At 37.7% G+C, this 24623-nt stretch overlaps 1 protein-coding gene and 1 long non-coding RNA gene across 2 annotated transcripts in view; one reads left to right on the top strand and one right to left on the bottom strand.

The window, feature by feature from the left end:
• LOC126849324 (teneurin-a) overlaps window positions 1-24623 on the bottom strand; it is a 420000-nt gene that overhangs the window by 185658 nt on the left and 209719 nt on the right. The gene's annotated exons all lie outside the window — the stretch shown is intronic.
• Window positions 11061-24623, top strand: part of LOC126851544 (uncharacterized) — a 223163-nt gene continuing 209600 nt past the window's right edge. The window contains exon 1 of the long non-coding RNA XR_007687696.1: window positions 11061-12020. This is a non-coding gene — a long non-coding RNA (uncharacterized LOC126851544). The remainder of the gene's footprint in view (window positions 12021-24623) is intronic.

Here is a 24623-nt window from a genome sequence, read left to right on the forward strand (position 1 = left end):
TCGAAATCTCGATTACAGATACGAGTATTAGATGATGAGGTAATGAGAGATGTAACGCTAAATTGTTGCTATGTAGACAATACATTCCGTAAATTGCATATCGAGACAATATTTATATTACATAAATAATTGGAGATTTTTTATAATCTGTCAGTAACAGATTGTATAATCAAGAATGGAATCATAAAATGGGACGCCAATATTGATTTAACCATTAAATGCTTGCGTTCGTTCGCCGAACTTTTTATACAGCGCATGTCACGCATTAGATATGCACGCGCAATTTCGTTTATTCTATTTTCGTAGCTCATCCATATATTCCGTTGCCGGGAGACTTGTCATGTCACGCAACGTTATTCGTCGATACCTTATCGAGCGGATCGATCCGCTCGGGGAATGGACGTGTCGTGCGAGCTGCATTATGTAGAGCAGTCGGTGTCGTTTCGTTTCCCATCACGGATTCGAGAAATTCCCGGCTGGTAACTATCGAGGGCGCACACATCGATACGTAAATTCCGTCGCCTCGTTGACTTTCTAAAAACTTCCGCGATAAGAAAAAAGATAGGAAAAAAAGAGGAAAAAAAAAAAACGAAAAGGCGAGAGAGATCTTTGCGATGAAAAGCCGCCGTCAGCGAGTTTCCGATGGGTTCGAAAAGTCGGTCGTTGCTTCGCACGTAAAACCGGTCGGACAGTTCGCGAATGCAAGATATCTCTATATGTATAGATATACATACACACGCGAACCGTACGGGTGCGGAAGGAGAAAGTAGGATGGGGCCGAGGGCTCCATGAAAATATGGGCGGTCATCCCCTAAACCAAAGTAACGACAGCCGACGGTGGTACCGTCCATACGTCTTCTCCTAAACCGGCCAATAAATCGAAGAAATCGATAGCTGATTGAATGGAGCGAAGTAGATTGCCGTACACTTTCTCCGCCTCTCTCCACCTATCTTTATCCTATCTGTTTCCTCTCTCGTTGCCGATGCGTTCCTCTTCCCACATCCCCACATTCAATTCGTAAATGCGTAAGCTGCTACCCGAAGCGAGTACTTGGCAGTTAAACGCTGTAATAGAAACTGTGTGCACGGATCCGATTTCCGAGAGGAATACGACGATATTGTTAAGATTTAAAGAGAAAGAGCGTGATGGTTTGTTTGCGAAAAAATTCTCGCGATATCCAGCGAGAGCACTTTCTGGGTCACCGATCTCATCGATAATTATCTTTGCCGGTTGGTTTATATTTAATCGAACTTTTTAAATCATCACGTTATCGCGCGACGTTGGCAACGATTACGCGCTGCTATAATTTGAGCAGCTAAATGCCATCATAAAATGGTCTCGCGAAAATGAAACTGTGGAAGCGGATTGCTGCATAATGCCGCTGATGAATGCACTCCACTGATTTGCGTGAGTGATTAAAATTATAATATGTATAAGAAATTTCTAAAATTAAAATTTTTAAAATTTTATAAATTAAAATCATATTATAAAATAGTATTTTATTATTGTTATCGTAAAGTTCTATATAATGTACAAATTAATGAAAAATTTCGACAGCACTCTATTAGAATTTTTTCTTAATTTAATTAAAATTGCACGACTTTGTTAATGAAGTATAAAATCAAATTGCATTATTAACATTTGCTGTAAAGTAATTTTGATAAAAGTTACGGCTCGATCGGTGACCCGTGAGGTGTTATTGTACTTCGTACGACTGGTACTGGCAACTTATTAAAAGCACGCAAACGAGTTAATTTTAATTTACGCTGTACGGTAATTGAATGTGATTATTAACATAAGACCGCGACGCACGCGCGACATTCGCGATTTGAAACGGGGGCAAGTTCGGTCATGGGTTCTTGTACTGTGATGAGTGCACTGCATGCAATGCCATCGCCTAAATAAAACAGGACGGGAACATAATGCGCGAGGGTATGTCAATGTCAACGTCTCCCTCTGGAATCGAAATTAGGAAGGGAGCGTGGAATTTGAAGGGGTTATGCCGATCGGCCGACTGATCGTTCTATTGTAATACCATATCACTATTGCAGAAGACGGCGCGGCGGTGGGATAATTTCGCAGTATCCGACAAGGGTGAGCTTGCGCGCATATCTGTTTTGGATAATGCAACAAGGGAAGGACGCGCATCGTGCGAACTATAAAGTTAAGAAGATAAGCAAGAGAATCGATAAACGCGCGAGTTAAACAGGATTTCATGCGCTTCCGTGCTCTTGTGTGGAAAAGTCTTTTTGAACTTTCGTGTTAGCATAATTGATGGACTATGAAACGCTACGTCGTAATTATAATTATAATTCCTCACACGGATGTTCATTAACGCGCGATTTTTCCGGCAACGCTGCAAATCCGTTTAATAGAGATTGTTTTAAATTCCACCTCTGGCTATGGATCAAAATTATATTTCTCTTCTCTACGATAATTTGTGACGCATACAAAAATTGCGACGGAATATATACGCTGAGGAATATCAATGTGTATGCGAAATTCGCGACATGAATTTAGTTCATCTTGTTCCTACGTTAACCAGCTCTATAGATCGAAATTCCACGCTAAAGATCGGCCGGCAGGTGTCAATAATCTATATATTGTACGATTCGGCCTGTCCGTTTTTCACCTGAATACTAATGAGCCATTTTCCACGGTCCGCTTTCAGCGGATAAGGGGTAAAGCGGAATAAAGGGATATGTACCTGCCATTCACAGCCTGTCGGAAGAGCTACGACGATGGCAGCAGAACGAAGTGGTTTTATATATATATAGAACAGAAAGCCTTTTTTATATCCGTTGAAAGTTTTTCATTAAATCGAGATTTACATTCAACGCTTATCTCTATTTTTCTTCGTTTCAATCACTTCATTTCATTACATACTCGACGATGCCGAGCAATTTTCTTACACTTCAATCATCATTAATTTTGTCTATTACAAGAACATAACCGCGACGTAACAGCCGGATATAAATGTGACGGCGGCATTACCTTATATATATATATCCATGTCATTCGATATTGACGATATATCTAATACTGTCTCTTGTCATTAAGCGATATAGTAAGACATTAAATATTTTATCAACTGTGCGAACATATGATCGTAGACATTTATATTTTGAATTATAGAAAAAATATATATAATTATATTTGTGGAAAGAGATACAGATTTGACTTCTGCAAATTTAAATATCTTTCTTTGTATAACATGCGACAATGATTATTTGTATGGTGTACTTGTGTCTATTCTCCAAAAATAAATACAGAAAGTAAATATTATCTGCTTCGTATTCTTCATGCTTCCCATCGATATCCTTCCGATCTCGATGTAATATTTCTAAGTTGCAGAAATATATTGCAACAACGCGGTAGAGACCGGTTTTCCTATAAACCAAAGCGACTAAGTTATCCAGAAAAGAACGGAGAGAAAGCGCGAAAGGAGAGATAAAGAAACAGAGGCGAATAGAGATATCAAGTCCGGATCGGACCAAACAGTACGAGTTGGTTGATATTGAGAAGCAAATTGAATCTGAACGTTGTCGTAAAAGATGGATATCAGTCTGCACGTGCATCGCCCTCCCCCAAATATTGTCTACCAATTCGTTACCAACTTTACTCCAGCTGTACGTTCGCTGCAGAGCTTTATCAATCTTTCCAGATGTCCGACGGGATTCACGTTGAGGAGAGACCTTCCGGATATTATTGCAAAGAAACTACATTGCGAGAACGTGAGATCCGTATCCCAAACGACATCGAGATAGAACTCAAGTACTTAATTTTTAAAGCTAAATACGAGAATGTCAATCAGAAAAATAAATAAATCAAAAAAGAAAAATAAATAAATAGTTTTATTTTAGAATAATAATTATGGGTAAAATATTAAAAATTTTCATTCTTCCGTTGATTATTTTTAAATTTAGTAATTATTAATTGTGGTATAATATTTTACCCTTACTACAGTTAATTTCATATACGTAAGAAACATAATTGTAAATCATTATGCATAGATAATTAAATAATCAAAGAGCATAATATCAAAAACTCTTCTAGATAAAAGGGTCTTTTATCTTTAATTTTTATGATATCCCGAGGAAAATGGATTTATGTAATTATATATGATTTTATATCCTTTTTTTTTCAGAATTTATGAAAACTAAATTAATTCACATAATATAAAATGTTTTTAGGACGCTAATATATAGAAATTTTTATTGATTGATTTATAAAGTCAAAAAAATTATAATATCGCGATAAATTCGTTTATAAATAAATTCGTAAAGTTGTGTAATATAGAAAAGTATAACCGTATGTTTCTGACAATATTCTGACATGATTGTCTGAAATTTATTGTTATACGCATATATTTAAAAATGATTTTATCTATTTCACCCATTTTTTATAAATCACATGACGTGAATATAAATATATGTACCGATTTTATTAATTTCTCATTTTTTTAAATTTATGTAGGCCTTGTGATGTTACATTGATTAACAATTTTATCCTATTATTACGTCATCTTTAATCTATTTTATTAATTAAATTCCATCTCTTTAATAATTATTTTATGAAAACGATTACAAAGTTTAAATAGTGTTTTACGAAAATAATAAAAAAGAGCATTTAATTTTAATTGTAATTTTATTTAATGGAATATTTATATATATATGTACACAATGTATGTATTTCCAATGAAATGTACATTTACATTTTTAAATATTTTTACATTTTTATTAGAAAAGTAATATATGAATGCAAAAAGAAAGCAATAAAATCAGATAACATTTATATGATTGCTTTCATAAAAATTTTAAGCATATAAACTTATTTAAATGGTTTTGGTTTGGATTTTGCGTGGTCCGAACGAAACTCTCAGTATTTTCAACGCTTTCAGCGGTACGAGATATTCTTCATAACTGTTTTCGCAAAGATCTAAGCTTGGTTGTTTTATCATGGGACGATTGTAACATGTCCTGATTACTCGTAAATCGCTTTTGCCACGTACAGATTGTTCGCTTCGACGATTATACGCGCGCAGCGTCAGATAACTCTGCTCGCGGAATTTCCCGGCCAACATCTGCCTCTCGTAACGCGATATTTTAACACCAAAGGATCGGCGAACGCGCGCTTCAAATAGCGTTGCTTTGTTGACATTAGAAGAGCCGGTTAGATACCCGTACTCATTGTCGTATGTGAAAGAAGCATCGTATAAGAGGACATCAAAATGAAAAACGATCGATTATTGAACGCGCGGAGCGAAGCGCGAGACATTCAGATACGGATAAGTGCCCAGTTGCATCAAGTGCATTATTGAGAAGCAAAATAGGAATAATAATAGAACGAATTCATGATAGAAAAAGAAAAGAAAAATGATAAAATCTAAATAAGAAATTTATGCAAGTTAACGATACAAATGTCATAGCACATATTACTATAATGACAGAGTTTCTCTCAAATTTTTTTAAAATTTCGCAATAATTTTAATTTAAATAAGCTAATAAAATTAAAATTTTAATTTATATTATTGTTTACACAAATTAGCTCATTGATTTTTGATATATGTATATCATATATGCATTTACATTAGATCAGTCGTCATAAATAACGAAACTTTGCAAAAATTGGTCAGAGACGCCGCAGAGGAATTTTGATGAAATTTCGCACGTTTATAACACATTTAAATGTATTCCGCGTGCCAGCACGATTCGGTAATATGCTGGGAAAAGACGCGTTTCCGTGATGTACACGCGCGAAAACACGCGCACGTACGGAGACGTAATTTATTGTAACATATTTAGAAGTACGTGGCACTCAAGCGGCCCGGCACCGGCGCCGGTGCTGGCGATTGAAAAACGGTTGCTAGGCGTCCTCCTCTTTTTCTCGCGCCGCGTCGATGTATGCCTCTGTTGAACGAAACATCGCTAGGGGGGAGGTGTACCGTGCAAAGCTACCGAAAAAGAGGAGAAAATTAGACTGCCTTTATTACTCACCCCTCGCGTTCGACAAATACGGATGCAAATGTAAAACTGGTTCGGGCTCAGCCAGACCGGAAACCCGTTTCATTCATATTCATCCCGCTCGTGCTCGTACTGGTGTGACGTATCTCGTGAAATTTCTCCATCACGACAATCACATTCAATCAACAGCGCGAACGTACATATCTGGCTCGGGTGCGTATGGGACGCGCATGCCACTCACACACGCATACATTTTTATCTGTGCGGTTGTCTTCTCTCGCGAATATTTAGCGAAATATTTTATACATTACGACATTTTTGCGCATAATATGCCCCTTCAGTAATGATCTATATTTATTTCCTTAGTCATTATATTATAAAGACAGAATATGCAGAAATCAAATCGCTCTATTAAATACAGCCACGCATTGATCTTGGTAAATCTGCCGAACTAAATTGCGTGTGATTTTATTTCTGATTGAAAACTGTATGCGTGAACCGGCAATAGGTAGTTGTGTTAAAATTGCACAATGCGGAAGTTTCGATTTGAATAAATTTAGCTGACAGTAGTTGAAAATATATACAATTCATTCATTTAGTCAACTTGAAATTTATTTAACAGTAGACAGTAGAAAATATATACAATTTATTCATCTAGTCAACTTGAATGCAAAATAAGGCAAAGTATAAATGTTGCAAAGTTGAAAATGGAATGTTATTATTCATATAGCTTACGAAAAATATGTAAAACGGTTTTAACAACGTATTGCAAGTTAGCTTTTATAAAAGAGAGGTATAGTACATCTTTCCACATAAATATTAGCATTAGAACATGATTTTTATTAATTATTATAATTTTGCAGTTGAAAAATAAAAAACTAATAGATTGTTATATTTATAGAAACCAGTATAAAATTATACCAAATATATCAGTCTTTAAATAAAAAAAATTGTATTTAATTAAAATATCTCTATATTTGAAAATTCTATAATTCAAAATTTTTAATCAAATACTACAATCAAATACACTATTTATGAAAAACTCTATTCATAGTACAGTATAATGTAAATATATGTTTCAAAGTAAAGTTGCTTTCGTGTTAAATTCGCTTACTTGTAAAATATCTCATCGTCTTTCTCTTCTCTCTCTCTCTCTCTATCTCTGAGAATGTTGAAAAATTAAATCAGCGCTATTAGGTAAATACAGTGGCCATTCACTGTAGTCCAAACGCGCACTGGAATGTATTTTGTGTAACGCTTTACCGCCTTCGGAAGGTCTAAAAGCGAGCTTCCCTGTAATTCTCGCTGATCCAATTACAGTAACGCGGGGAATAAGTTAGTGCGCGCGGTGGCGGAGGTGGTACAAGTGTGCGATTTCTAAACAAAGCACGAAGCTGGAAGCGGCCGGTACCGTCCATTCTTAAACCGCATCGAGTCGACTAATTCGAAGTCAAATAAAAGAGTTCCTGGTAGTGTGCGTTTTGGCGAGGCAGCGCGATCCTTCTTTATATATTTTTAGTGTGCACACGCCAAAGTTTTTTCCCCACTCTAAATATTAGCTAAAGGTTAGGCGATTCGGTTCTCTTTCGCTCAATACCACCATATAGACATATACGTTCTACGAGTTAGCAGTCAATAATCCTACATTTATCGCATACGAGTTTGGCAAAGAAAAGAGTTGGAAAAATCGACCGCGCAAACCGTGCGTTTCTTTTTATTTATTAGACTCTATTTTAGCTTGCTAAAATTGAAAATAACATTATCGAAATTTTCTAAAAAAGCTAAATCCTTAATTTCTATCAAGACAAAATCATATTTTTGCTGAAAAAATTCTTTTTGTAGATGAAAAAAAATATAGAAAATCTAAAACGTAGCCTATAAAATCAGTAAACAAGTTTTTAAATGACAGATCAGACTGTACTCATTTGCTTGTCTTGTACATCGTTACGAGTTCTATTCAATGAAACTTGTGAGCATGGCATACAAGTCCTGCATGCAAACAGATTGTGGATTATATGTGCTGTGATCTTAGAACAAATAATGCGTATATATTTACGAAACAATTATTAATGTTTGTTTTTTAAGGAAAAATAATGTTTAATGTTTATACTATAAAATCGCAAATATTATATTGGAGAATATCGAGCAATTAAAGTGTTCGATAAATCCACAGTCTGCTGCAAAATATCGAATAACAAAGCTCGCGTCATGTAGAATTTATGAAAATATTCGTAACAATGTAGGATGTTCCACATAGCATGATTGGAAAAGCGTAAAATTCGCAACGCGAATATTGTAACACTTGCACATATTACACCGAGCATTTGCCTGTAGCGTTCCCGCCATCCCTTAGCATTTTATTCCATAAACAAATATCCATTGTTTTACATCATTTGCGGTATTACTAACGAGTCTAACACGCCATCGTCGACGATGTTATATTACTTTTTCTCCCTTGTATACGCGCTGGGATGAAATGTAACCCGGGCACAATGAAAGACTCACGATCTCGTTTTTATTACCGCCAGTGTGTAGCCCCCTCCTCCTCCCCCCTCGCGAGTTACACGTATATGAATACACGTAAACTTCGACGTACGTATACGCGGCGGTCGTAAATCCTTATAAACTTTATATCTTCTTAATCCACAAGAATTAAGGGGCATATGTCGCCGCGAAGCGAATTGTAAAAAATTGTCGAAACCCCCTTTGCGCACCCTACGTCGTCGTCCGCCCCTACATCGGGGCCATTTCCTCTATGGTCACCCTTCTTGCTCGCATCTCGCGTCCCTGTTTCCATGGTGAACCTCTGTCTCTGTATTTTCGCGTCACATCCGTTTTTACGGGCTTCTGCATCCAAACGACAAGAGACAGACGAGACGATGTGCACGCGCGCGCGCATATTCTATGTGCGGAATGCTCTAAGAAAAAACTTTATTCGAATAATAGAGTATCATTTTCTCGTGTAATTCACACGAATCGCCAAGGATAATTTGACAAAATATTCGGTTATCTTCGACATTAAATATACGGTGAATAATTTGAATTAATTGACGTGTGTATAAATATAATATACATAAATTGCGTTCTTTATACAGAGTAAATACGCAAAATATATTAAGAGAAATATAAAGATATCGTATTACTGTATTGTGATAAAGCGGTGCGCATATACATATTTATATTGTATGTATAATTTTGCATTTTGTTTACGCGGCTATATTTATCATTGACGCCGGTCAATTATTTGACATTACGGTTACACACTCGAGACACGACGTTTTCAACGACTGAATAATGCAAAATATGACAATTGTTCTATGCGAATCGACGCTCAATCACAAGGATACTTGTGACAAATGCATGCTAAACAAGATAAATGTTAGTCATAAGCGAACGTAATGGTTAAAGATTTACTCACCGGCCGGATATTTGCTGTCATCCTCGTTGTCTCGGCATCTTGATTCCTCCAGAAGCACGCTCCGATAATGAAGTCCATAAGAAAACTTCCGATGACACTTTAATTAACCTCAATTGTCCATCACTTTGCGTAAACGGCACTCCCGTATTAAACGACACACGATATATTTTGAACGAGTAAATAACGCGAAAGATTACATCACACAATGCTGTCAATCCAAACGCCCGCAAGACTCAAGGAGAGAAACGCGCGTAAAATACGGACCGATCCGACGTCGTCTCAATTAACTTTAATCTCACCTGTTACTTTATGCGGCACACGTTCAACATACGTTAGACGAGCATATGCCATGAAAAAATAATCGTTCAATGTCGCCGATGTTCAGTCGCACTAAGGCTCGAGCTCGAGAAAAACGCACGTAAAATACGGACCGATCCGACATCATCGGAAGATTCGCTTGAACTGTACTAGAGGCACAGACACAGTAGTGATGTCGCGCCAAGTTCACGCAGCAACAGCGAGGCATGTTCACGCGAGTCGGCTCGTTGAAATTTATAACTATGCAAGAACAAAACAAATAATGACCGCCAATCTTCGATTAGCCGAACACAATTATCGCGTTTCTGAATTTAACATAGAACGAAAATAGCACGTCGTTTTATTTTAAATTCCACTATCAATGGTTGCGGTCGAGAAGATGCTAGAAATACTTCGAAGCATTTGATTGACCAATCAGGACAAAAAGAGCAAAGATTTTTTTATCCTGATTGGTTAATGTAATACTTCGAAGCACTTCTAGTCTTCTCGACCGCAGCCAATATGAGATATCTATATACAATACGATACTCATCGTCCGATATTTTTCTCAATCTTCTCTCTTTCTCTCTTTCTTTCTCTTTCTATCGATATTACACGTTCAATTGCAAAATAATATTTATTCCCATTAATTTAAAATCGGGTGTCAAACTATCTATAATTATGATTATAACGATCACAACATTAATTTTACAACGATTAACCGATTCCGTTTTATGCACGATATATTTCTTCCCCATTATATTTGCGTCACAAGCGTCCCGTAAATGACGCGACATGTTGTAGACGAACATGGAATGTGGAGACAATTGAACACGTCGACTTTTTTTTTTACGACAGTCGCATTAATATCCGATTCCGAGTTTATACTACGTGTCCGAATACAACACTAATGAAAATTGTGAATAGTTAATTATAATTTTTAATTCACTAATTATTAATATAAACGCGATAAGAATTAATTAAATAATTAATTCAGCACTCTTAATATAACATTATTCGATTAACGCGTTCGTATATGACGAACGACATAAAGTTCGAACTAACCCTCGCGATAGTCGAGACGATACTAAATGAGAAATTAAAAACAAGGTTATCGTGTAGATAGTAGACTCGTCGAGAAGGAGAAAGTGTCAAATAAGTAACACAGGCCATAAATCTTGAAATTTTCCCACGCTCGCTCGAGAATCGGCAGACTGGATGTTTTTTACTTCGCTAGTCAAAACATAACCAAGCACGCAGTCGTGTATTCACTCTATCACTGATGTAAACAGAGTCGCTCGACTCGCTTCTCCCACCTTGCGACGATGTCCTAAGTCCTAATGTTTTTAGTTTCTTGGTTAGTATCACCTTGACTCTCGATTATCGTAGGTTATCTCCAACTTTACGTCGTTCTTATTCGTATCATGTACGAACGCGTTATAGTCGTGTAATATTATTATATTAAGAGTGATGAATTAATTATCTAATTAATATCGCGTTTATATTAATAACTAGTGATAAAAATTATGATTATCTTTTCATAATTTTCATAAGTGTATATCCGAACACGGAGTATAAACTCGAATTAATGCTGTGATCGTTACACTCATATTATATAATATCGCGTCCGATTTTAAAATAATGAGGATAAATGTGTAGAAGTTGTAGTAGAGAATAAATATATTCTAATACATTAAATTCGAAAACGCGACAGTAATTGTGTTGTGATAATCGCAAGTGGCCGAACATTATTTGTTTTTATCCTTGACTCGCGTTATAAAATTAATATCTAAATAAATATTAAATCAAATATTAAATCAATAAAAAATTAACAGTATCATAGCGTACTTCCGACAGTTCGGGCGACAGTCTTCCGACAATATCATATCATGGCATTTTACGCGCATCCTTTCTTATCGAGTTTGAGTTTTTGCGACTGAACATTGGCAGCATTGAGTGATTATATTCCGCGGCATATTTTACATTATATACTCATTTAAAAAATTGAACGTGTGACGGCAGCGCGCTGTATAAAGTGACACGGACAATTAAGATCAAGATTAATCGAGATTGGATCAATCTGACGCATGCTTTTTCTCGTCGAGTTTTGCGGGCAGCTGAATTGGCAGCTGTATGATTTAATATTTCGCGTTATTTTTACTCATCCAAAGTATATCGTGTGTCGTGTAACACGGGAGTGTCGTGTGTGTGTGAATAACGGACAATTGAGACAATTTAGATTGTTGTCGAAAACTTCCTTGTGTATTTTCCATTGTTGTGCGTCGTGCATCCGGTGGAATCAAGATGCCGAGACCGACGAAGATGATAAAAAATCTGGCCGGTGAGTAAATTTTTCAGCCATTACGTTTGCTTATAACTAACATTTATCTCGATTAGCACGCGTTTGAAATCGAATATAAACTTATTGCGTATCCTTATCTATGTCATCACCATTAATTCCAGTTTTTTTTTTTTTGAGATCGAATTCCGTACGCGATTGAACGTTAGTAACATTGAACAATATATTTTGTATCGCCTATTTAATGTACATACATCATGTATCGAATCGGAGTGCCATACGAAGTGGCGAACAGTTGGCTGGCGTAAATGATGACTATGTAAACAAGCCACGTATCAAAAGTTGAATACGCGAATGGGCGCAGCTTTTGTCACAATATGGTGATACGATACAAGGATACGCAACAAGTTTGTACATGCCTTTACATTGCTTTTCGCGCGTTGTCATAAATAATTCTACAACGCAATCCATGCGTCTCTGAGAGTCAGTATCTGATTTTATCGTTATTTTTCGCTCTCTAATATAGATTTAAAAAATTTTGAATTTTGCATTTTTTGTTCCAAAACTCAGATTTTTCAATCATTTTAGAGATTATAGTTTTACGTACGTTTAAATTATATGGCAAGTTAGATCGCGCAATACTTTTACATACAATCTTTTTATTTTTTTGTGTACACTTCAGATCACATATGATTATATGTCTATAATTATATAGAAAAATAAGATGCAGATCTAAGATTATAAATAACTTCACATATAATTTATTTGAGTGATTTAGAATGACATAATTGATGTAGCATTTTAATTCTATTTTTTTTTTTTTTTTTCCCATATAAGCCTGTATAGTTTAATTTATTTTGTTTTATCGCTAATCCTATACACAATTTATATTTTCTACAATTTACATTAATTAAAATTAAAGTCCCCATCTTTGCAATGTTAGTAATAAATATATAATTTGACAATTTTGGAAGAGTAATACCTACATGAATTATATTTATCGCTGAAGAATTAGATCGAATTTTCGAGACACGGGATAATTAATTACGGAGCGAAGACTACCGTTTTGATTATACGTGATTAATAAGTATTGCTCATTAATTTCCCATTTGCCGGATGTGTACCTTTAACTGGGACAACAGACGATACGCCCGTAATTAGGGCACGAACCGGGCTAGGTTGTCCTGCCATATTTTACATTGTATTACGTCGGACTCGACGTGTCGCGTGCGTCGCTACCATGTAACACTATAACCATGGAAATGTCGCGGGGATGCAACATCCATTTCTCCATGGACAAGTGTAATCCCGAGTTTACGCATCTGACATACGATTATATTACGAACAAATTCTTACAAATATTGCACATAATATGTCGTGATTTTATAACGCAGATAAATCCGCAACAAAGGCCCGCCTGACTATTTCATAGCTTTACCCTCGCGTTCATATACGACCGCACTCTTCGAGGTGAAATTCGAGATATTTCGCAAACATTAAAATATATTTTGTAGCAACGCGTTTCTCACAATTTGAATTTCATCGTACATCTAATTATTTATTTTGTTTTGTGCCGGGGAATGGGGAGGAGGAGAGAGCGACGTGGCGTGTCTCATAGCTCGCGTCGCTTCGATGTGTGCTCGAGCTTATTATTTTCGCTCGTCATGTCGGAAAAATGATGGTTACTACATCGCGCCGGCAACGGTAAATTACCAAGTATCGTTACGGTCGGAAAAGTTCATTGCGCCGTATAGCCTGGGTAAATATACTCGTCGCGCGATGAGCAAACACGAAAAAGAGTATTTTTTTGGAGATCAAAGGTTACGCGCAGCATTTCAACTAACCGAATCTCTTTAGTGTACGTGAAACGACACTTCAAACATGCGTTTACACAAGCCCGAGGCCCTTTAAAAAAATATGATGACACGCGCTTTGTAGACGCTTGAGCAAAGTACTGTTTTGAACGCATCTGCGATGCACCAGAAACGGCTGCTGATTTGTTCTCATAAAATCCAAATGCACCGGGATTGCTCGAAATCGTTACTGTCACTCGCTTACCGGAAGAGTTATGATGTTGTTGACGTAACCGAATGGGCTTGCGAGACGCTCGGAATTCTCGCGTACTCGGATTCGACATCAAAGTTCAGCTAAGTTTGTTCGCCATGTTATCTAACGAAGGTATTTGCATTCCAGGAATTTCAGTAATTATGCATACCTAATTAGCCATTGTGTCGCATCTTACGCTATCTAATATTTCGTGTGCGACATCTCGAACGTGTGCGTTGTGTGTCTTGTGTTGAGCGTTCGAGGAACGATCAATTTATATGAGTAGAGTATGAGTATACAAGATGCGAGAGAGTATCATTAACATTATCGACTAAGTTTTAGACAGTTGTCAAATTATAAAAATTCCACAGCTTATAATGTATCAAACCGACTTCATATATTGTAAAAACTATAATGAATTTGAAAAATATATAAAAGATATATATTATAATCTAAAAAAATTGCAAAATATTATAATATACAAAAAAAATGACGCGTATCGTAATTTACGTTTTACAATTATACTCGCGAAAATCTCGCGTTTGAAACATTGAAATCGAGAGAACTTCTGAGATTTATTTTTGCTGCTGATGAACGCGTTAATCATATCGATATCGAATGTCGAAGTTTCGACTGTAGGTGTAACCCGGTAATCAGTCTCGCTCGAGCGGGTAATAAATTTCACCGCATTGGTGTACCACCACGCGTGGCCACGTGACCCCGATCCTCTTCCCTGTGCCGCACTTCTCAGCACTTGCCCCATAATTCATCGACCATTTTATCGTGCCGACGAATATATATTCACGAAAATCCACGGTAATCGTCCCCTCGTAATTCCCATCACGACACTCGATCGAGAGAGACGCGGCGATCGACCGGACCCCTCGGCGCACCGATAGCACGCTGGGTTACATTGGGTGCAGCGAACCGAGCGTAGATTGGGATCCGGTTTCAGATTCGACCGGGATTTAGATCATTATCCGTCCACGGGACTTGGGAACACGTCGCCGCGTTGCACGATGTGTTCTTTGACGCGCCGCAAATCCCCGCGCGAAACAATTAACCCTTTGCACTGGCATCAACGCTCGCAGCGCGTGGCATGGACCGATACGCCAGCGAGATAGAACTTTATGCGAGTGGGAGTGTCGCATCTGCATTCGTTACACAATCCTTTGTGACAGCGAATGTTGCGCGCTTATATTTTTTTGCAGCATCTCAAACGTATTACATGCACGTGTTGAAAATAGCGATGATTATTATGCAACTATTCTTGTCAGTAATAATCTTTCTGCTCGATGTACAAAGTTTTAAAATATATTAAATAATTTGGTATTAAAGAATATTTTTTTGAAAAAAAGATTAATAGGTTTTTATTATTTTATAATTATTATTTAGCGAGATGCATACGCAACCAAAATATTATTCCTTGTAGCTGCTTTATTTTGCAGCTTGCTTTAAATTTCTATAAACATCTGTATATATAATTTTAATTATATAACTTATAACTCTAGGATTTCGCGCAAGCAAGCGCTTACTAAGCGCGAAGTGGCTTTCTGTTGTAAACACTATCTAATATTCCACTATCTTGTATCTTGTTTACTCGGTGGACAGCATGTTTTCAGCTTCCTACATACTTAGGTACGCTAGCTAAGCATTTAATGGTCGTTGCCAAGTTGTCGGGAGAGTCGGTCAAGTACTCGCAAAATATTCACACGCGTTTACCGCAAGCGGGCAGAAAAGTTGATTTCTAGTAAAACTGCATTTATATTTTGATACGATATAATTATTAACATTTGTAATTTTTACGACTTGCTTTAATAAGACTCAGGAGAGCGTGAAATATTGTTTCGAAGCGATCCCGGCCTCGAAATAATTAATACGACCGATGTTGAATCTACCAGGCTGCGCCTCGTCTCGTCACGACTGACCAAATTACTCTCAAAATTGGCTTCGCGTGACACGCCGCATTACGACATTCTGATATAACCCCGTTTGCACCTAACTACATTAAATTCCAAAACAAAATGCGCGAACGAAATTTGCATTTCCCCTCTGGCGCACACATTCGTGCGCGACGCCGTTGGGAGCAACTCCCGGATAAAACGTGTATGACGCGCGCGGCGCGGAAGCGCGGTGCGGTCCAGCAGCGCGGTTCTGCGCGGCATTAAAATTACATTATTTCGCCAGCTTCGAACGTACGCGAAGTATGCACCACGTTGATTATGAGTTTTAATGAATTTCTACGGGATCATTATAAAGCCGCTCTCGGGGCTGTGCGGTCGCACACGTGGCCGTCCTCGCTCGCATACGACTGACGCGTGTTTGTGAAACACAGCACGGCACCCCGTGTGTCACGACGATCCGGCTCGCTCTCTCTCTCTCTCTCTCTCTACGCGTGCGTTCGCGCGCACCATTATTGCCTCGTATACACGCGCGACCGTATTATATTCCCGGGGCTTTTTCACAGATAGAGTTGTACAGGTTAGAGAACTGACAAATGGAGCCGACACGTGTCACGATGCTAATGCGCGGTGAAAAATTATTTCGCAATATCGAACGATGCGACACACCCTTTTTGGGTCTCGCTTCGCCTCGCCTCGCGTTGCCGAAGTCTGTTCTCCTTCGCTATTAAGCAGCAATAAAACAGTCGGAGGTCCTCCGGGGTAAGAAATAAACGATTACTTTTTCACTGTGATCAACGCTCCCTCGACGAAAAGTCTAATGATTTTCGGAGATTATCGGTTTTTTCCTAAAATGTTCATTTATAATGTTTATTTATAGAGGTGAAAGATAATCGTCGAAAAAAATTTCGACGTACGTGAGTGAACTTATTTAGCCAGTTACTGAATGATAATTAATACGGACAATGAAAAAATAAATCAGCACAAAAATTAATTATTAACTATACCTTAATGTCCTAAATTAATTATTTTGATGTTATAAGGAATTATAGATTTTATTTTTACAATGTCATAAAAAAGTCAGCATAAAGTGATTGATTTTGAATAAATGTTTGATCGAACGAATAAAAATGGATTTAATTACGCGATGACATTGTATGCAAATTCAGTCTCGACATATTATCGACTTCATTTGAATAACAATCGTCATTTTTATTTCTCATTGTCATTTATATTCGACATTATTTTGTTCTGTATCCCACGTATTCAAATAAACTGTGGGATAGCGATAACAGTAATCGGAGTACTGAAATGTATTTGGGAGGGTGGCGGACGCGACGTGCAAGGAAAAGGGATGAAGGGCGCGCGAAAGAGTCGGATGGTAGGGAGAACGAAAGAGAATGGCATTTGCACTGGGCTCTCAGCCAAATCCCACCTCATCAAAATGTCGGAAAGACGGCTCGAAACGAGTCAAGGCAACACGGTCTGAATGTCATCCCTTGAGGAACCATCCCTGCAAGATTCGGCTTGGGTGACGAGGGGGCCCCCACGACTGTCTTTATATTTTTCGACGTTGTACGTAGGACGGAAAGGAACACGACAAATGCGAGGCAAATGCGGAAGTCATCGCTCATATTCGTGTAATATATGGTACTCCGATCATCATAACTCAGGATCAACAGTTTTATCCCTAGTTCCGATTAAACTGACGAACGATCGTGGGCGATTCGAGGGGAAGCATTCGTCGGTGGTAAATCACGACGATAAATTGGATTATCAACAAACCAGCTAATCGGTTTTTATTATGCATTGTATCGGAAAAATTGAATTAATTCAAAGGAATTTAATGTAATTAAGGACAGGAAAAAAGATTGAATAATGATCTAAATAATGAAGTAATGTGCAATTTAAGGACATTTTCAATGATAGCGATATATATATTAATAATCATTCTAATTGTAAAACGAAGTTGCTAAAGGAAAATTTGTATCAAGATCAAGAGAGAACATCCCTTTTCCCTCGAATAATCGAAAGCAATGTAATCAATGAAATTTTTCAAGAAGCAGACGACACATAATAGTCGCATAGTACACATGATAAATATTCTTCAGATTCTTTTAAAAGAAATCTACGAGAGATAGACAGGTATTTTCAATTGACAATTACATTCAGGAATTTATCATGAGACAAGCGATTCAATTTTTCTTGCGTTATGAAAAAGATTTTATTCGCACTTCAGAATTTTTAATCTTTCCATAATCATCGGATTCTTTGATGAAACGGAACCAATAGTATCCACGGTTGCAATCTGCAAGTAGCTTGATAAAAAAATGTAATTTATTATTATTATATTTCAAATAATGTGACTACTTGCTTTTAAATAGCACACATAAATAAGGATGGTATCTTAAATGAATGCGCGCCGGATAACAGCGATTGTTTGCTTCAAACTTTTTTTTTACACGCGAGACGCGAGTGAAATTCACTCGAACAGCGAACCTTTATCGGATCTTTTTGAGTGTGTTTTGTAGCACGCAACGACATGCCCATTAAGAAAGCTCCATGTTGGGATCTAGATGGGGTTCCCTGCAATTATCCTCACGTTTTTCGTCTGAGCGGCTTCTTTTATTTTGATCATATGATCGCGCTAGCATCTATTTATTAATCGCCAATTGACCGTGAATTGACTGCAGAATCCGAGACTTGATCTTTAGATCTTGGTCGATATGTCGACGAGATGGAAAAATTTTTATGAATATGACGGGAATTAATGAGAATAATCAAAGATATTTTGTTTGAAACAGTATCTTGAAAATATTGTTTTGTCGCACGATTAAAGCATTCGGTGAAATGTTTGATATATGAAAAATCTTGTTCGGTCATTACGAGTTTGTTCGTCATGCTACCAAGGATCGATAATATGAAGTTAAACGATTCCCCGACACGCGGATGGCTAAAGGACATCCTCTAAAGGAGTCTCTTACATTTCTTCATTTTTTGCGTAACATCTTATTTTTTAATTAATTTTTTTTTTTTTTAATTTGTCTTTACAGTTTTAGATTAATTTTTAAACTCTTGTATTAGTTCCGCTGATAAATTAACAGCCACGACCGCTTGGTCGATCGTGTTGAAAAAATTTCCGGACGATCGGAATTCTCGTGGCTTTAAACCCGTCGATGGATAAAACTGCACGCGTATCGATAGCGTTACGGAAAAAAATGAGAAGCCTGCATGCGCAAACGAAACGCGCTATTTAATTTCAACCAACTCGCGCTCGCACGCCCCCGATTCACACGCCGAAATAGCACAGCCGTACGGGAAAAATTACGCGGAAAAATGAAACGGTTTAGGAAAATTCTCCATGCGTGGTGCACGACGAGACACGAGTCCCGCGGAAATCAATTTCGAAAAACGTAGTCTGGTATCACCGCGATGGCATTCGCGACCGTGGCGCAGGGGGGTGGGGCAAGGGGGACAGGAATATCGGCCCTTTACCTCATCGCGGGTGCCCATACGACCGCTGATACGCCGGTCGGTCGCTCTCGCAGCGAAACCCAGGTTGCCCATTACGCAGCGGTTAAGCCGGATAATCGATCGGTCGGCGGCGACGGCGGTGGCGGCGATGGTGGTGGCGTGGCGGTGGTGGCGACGACGATAGCGATGGCAGCAACGGTAGGCGGCAGCGACAGCAGCACACGCACCGGCACAGATAAATTAGACGGGCTGCCAATACCGCTCATTAGCGTGCCAGGCGCAGAAAACGCCGCAGGCCAATTATGAAAAGCGAATTTCTACCGACGGACAACCGCGGCACGGCGGCGACCGCGGCCAACGTTCCGACGAGACGAGCGAAGCTCGATGGAAAAAAAAAAAAGAAAGGGGAAAAAATGCATTGCCGCGCGGAAAAACGATTGGGACGTTGGCGCGGGCGACCAATCGCGAATGGATTTTGCGGTTTCCTCGTGTATGCGTGTACGCGTGTATACGTATAATATCACGCGGCGGGGAAGCCGCACGTTCGAGCGGACGGGTGTCAAAACGCGAGCGCGTTGCACGCACGCGACGATGACCTATCGCGACGTGTCAAACTACCGCCGTCGTTGAAACCGCTGTCCTTTTCACGCGTCTGTCCGCTAGTGCCGGTTACATCGAACTAATTGCTATCTAGGGAGAGAAAGAGAGAGGAGAGTGACGATTACGCGAGCGTAATACGTGTCGAGAAAGATTAGGAGCTACCGGCTAACTCCACTTACAACAAATTGCTCGAGCAACTTAAACTTGAAGATAACACTGACATAACATTTCATTATACCGTTACTTTATTCACATAATTTCCACCAACTTTCACAGTTGCGCTACGCAACTCGAGCGAGTATTTAAATAACCGTTCACGTTCTAGTTCATTATACCGTAGTTGGTTGCAACAACAAGGTGTATTTTTCCCGCGCCGCAACGAAGAATGCGTGAGTATCAGTTACGGGAACCACAGAACTCAACATCGGCGTACGTTTTTCACGGCGTCGCCGCGGGTAATTTGCGCAAGCATGCGTTTGCGTATGCGTTTGGTCAGCGTGTATCGCGCCAGGTTCGCCGGGAATCTCGCATTAAATTCGCACCGCACGGCAATCAGTCGCCATTCTACCGGCGTTGCGTCGCTGATACGTGCGACGCTTACATACGTTATTACGCGAATATGTGATCACTGGCGCTCATCGTTGCTGCCTTTTCTCAGCATATCGCAGACGACACGTACGCTTAATTAAACCACCATCGTCGCCGCCGCTCCATTTTATTCGCTCGCACGTCATTGCTGTTGCAGAATAGCGGATGAAATTTCTTGACGGGCGAATCGAAGGAACCCGAGTGTGTACCGATCGTGCGTCGTATGCGAATGTAGCATGGCTTTTGAACATTTGCAAAATGCCAGTCACGGTTGCGAATGTAGTTAATTGAAAATGAAAAGCGGATATTTTCTTTATACGTGTTTCGCGACTTCCAAGTGCGATGCTCTCAAAGTCTATATGTGACAATTTTTTCATATATGATTAAATTTAGAAATTGAATTAAAAATGTTTGCTTCACTTTCGTCGAATTAAAAATTTTTAAAGGGTTATAAACAGCAAAGCTTTGCGCATTTCCGGAAATGCGATATATTATTACAGTTTCTAACTAAAATTGTGTATAGTTCACTTGCAATGCTTTTACGAAGCGGATTAAGAGCTTCCGTGTAAGAGTACATTAAATTCGTGCTTGTTTAACCCAGTTTCTCCTATACTTCCGTTTCACTCAAAAACATTCTTTTTGGCTTACAACACAGTCTTCCTTCTTGGCTTCAATTTGACGCTTTTCATCGTATGTTTATTATTCTGGAAATGAAACAGTGCATGATGATTTCTTTTCTTTTAATTCACATAGACATATCATCACTTTATGTTTAATTGATTTTTTTTTTCTCTTTCCGTAATCCTTATTATTACATTGCGTAAGCATTATGTAGGAATTTAGCATTAATCACAACATTAATTCTAATAACGGTTTGACTGATTCTTAATAAAGTATTTTTTACGCTGAAAGCAACGTTTTGTATGTTAATTATTTCATTATTTTATAACAAATTTATTTTAGAACAATGTTATTATTTTATAACAAATACCCTGCAATAAGTTTGAAAAATGATGTTGTTAAAAAAAGAGATATTGTCACCGCGTGCGCGTATATATCTCCATTTATATATGTTGGCCATTTATAAATGCGCGGTAGATGAATCGAGGTAGATGGTACAACGAATCTCCTATTGAAATTTGTATGCGGTTATGTAACACATATTTTTGTATAGCTTCGTTACACAGAGTTCATAGCTTCGTTACGAGAGCAGAACGCTGACTCTTGTGAACTTGTTGGCGACAATAACCGTTTGATAGCATCATGAATTCGGCATTCGATATTTTTGAGCCGATACGCGATCTCGCCAATCCCGTCCATCCAATCATTACGATAAACGCTCGAATAATCGCCATAGAATCACTACAATATGTTGATTGCAATCCCGGAATGGGTTTACGGAAATGACGCAGCTTACATGCCGCCTGTTTAATCACATTTAGTGAAACTTTAGTGCCTCACGTTTCGCGTAATTATCGATACAATCGATATGCATGCAGAGATATAACCTTTTAAAGAGACAGAAAAAGAGAGTATATATGAATTTATAATACAAATACACAATTTTCAGTTACAAAGAATTATAACAAAATAAACACTTTCTTTTCAAATATTTTATTAGAGAAAAAGTAAATGTTAATTATAAATGTTTATAAATAACAAATGTAATTATTAAAAACAATACACTTTTATACCTGAAATAAAAATTACCAACTTTGTTACATTGATTGGAATTAAATAATTTGAAAGTAAGACTTTTTTTATAACTGATATTATTACGTATTATTATATCGAAAGTATATTTTTAAACGGTAATCGATCGATTCTTACTTTGTTGATTACAATACATCTATCGTTATATAACGATTCAATAACATGATACAATGACATGTTATCTATAAAATATTCGACTAACGCACAGTATGTATCATTAATGGGATTTTTGTATTATCAGTACGGCAAGATAAATATCATATCAACCATAGTTATCGCGTTCGTAATCGGACCATGAAATACTCTCATGAGAATATCATTGTTGGTTTCGACGATATGCCAAATTCGCGCAATTTTATAAATCGAACAATAAAAACATTTTTTTCGAAGCGAATAAAATAATTGCGCTACTTTCATTTTGTATCAGGGCTAATTTGCCTTAGATTTGATTATTTATGATAAAAAAAAATTATTTTTTACTTTAATTAATGAATATTGTTTATTTCGGAGTCGATAACACTTCTCTTTGGCTGGGCTATTCTAAAAATAACATTTCGGAAGAGAATGAAACGCAGACAGAACTCCTGTTGGTGGGACAACAAGAGCCTTGATGGTTGAAAGCGGCTTTCATATGACGAGGTTAAAGAGGCATCCGAGATCCTTCTTTCTTCGACAAGAAAGCAAGATTGCTTGCAGACGCGCGCGCCGACGATCCCGCTGTCTCCGTTTATCTCGCACACCGTGTATCTCGCACTCGGCTTTTTATCCGCTCCGCTGCGAGCGTCTCTTCCGTGCTTCCGTTCCTTCCGTTCACGTTTATGGTCCTCTCCCTCGGCTCGCTATCACATTTTCCAAGCGGCGTTCTTCTTCGAAAAGCGCTTTCTTATTTGCGACAACGCGCCGCACTTGCTGCCTTCTGCCCCGAGACGATGTACTCGAACGGCAGCTATAATTGAAGAATATTGCCCCGCATGGACCGCAAATAGGACGCGACTTTAATTTCATTATTCGCGAAAGAAGCGTGCATCTTCGCAGACAGAATATTTTACGAAGGTAACTTTGCCTACGAGCTCTTGTATTGCTATTAGAGCATGGAGACAAAATAACAAGAAAAAAATGTGGAAACTGTCACATGCCACTGCGTAGAAATTGTATAGTATATCGAAATAAAAAAAAAAAAATAATAATTTTTAATAGTTTTAAAAGTTTTAATCAAATGAGAGAAAGGAGTCAATGGTTGTAAAAATTGTCAAACAAAAAAAATATATTTTATATATACACATTTTTTATTTAAATTAAATTACTTGTACATTTAATATTCAATTAGTTTCATAAAATTCAAATTAGAGACTGAAATAGAATCAATTTGAGAATAAAATATTCGTAACACATTTTATTTAGATATTCTTTTAATATTATTTAAATCTCATTCTCGAGATACTCGTCTTATGAAAGTAGAAGTAATATAATTGATACTCTCGTAAGACATAAAAAAAAACAAATTACGCTCTGTTGTGCGTTACATTAATTCTTTTTCTGCACGTTCGATAGCTTTCCTCGTTATCTTTTAAACGTTCTTTTAAGAACAAAACGTGGTTGCCTATAAAGTTGCAAATCGATACTGTTCTTCGCTCGACAAAGAGGCTATTTACCGTATCACTAAACCTATATACCGAATGCTTTGCTATCTATAGTATTAACCTTCTTTTTGTAGCGCTTGTTGCATTTCGCACTCGATTTCACTACTGATGGATACTTTTATCTCGAGTGTTCGTTTGTTAAAAATCGTTGCATACTATGAACTAATGAGCAATTGACCTAGAGAGATCGTGGTTATATCACTTTTAATAAAAGCATCGTGCGATACAGCGCGGAAAAGTTATTTTTTGGGTGAAAAATATTTTTTATATACAAAATACACAAATAGCATATGTGCACATTCCACGAAAATTCTCCAATTATATCTAGTTCAATATTGGTTTGATGGTAAATTTTTGATGGTAAACTCGAGATAAACAAATATTGCTGCATAAACGCATAATGAAGTAATACACGATAGTGTTTTTTATTCGCATGTTATCAAAGTTTCATAAACTGTTTTTCTAATAAGCTATTTGAAATTTGTGTCAAGTAAATAATCGTCTCTAATAAATTTAGTTTGCAAAATGCACAGAATAGTTTTTTTCAATAGCACAGAATATACGAGATTATCTATATATGTGGAATAATCACGATATGGCGTACCCGCGTTCATTAAAATCGGCCGCAACATGATAATGACGACTGTATCGCATGCCGGCGGCGTCGATTTATTTCCCGCCGG

The sequence above is a fragment of the Cataglyphis hispanica genome, chromosome 1, assembly GCF_021464435.1.
Source record: "Cataglyphis hispanica isolate Lineage 1 chromosome 1, ULB_Chis1_1.0, whole genome shotgun sequence".
Taxonomy (NCBI): Eukaryota; Metazoa; Arthropoda; class Insecta; order Hymenoptera; family Formicidae; genus Cataglyphis; species Cataglyphis hispanica.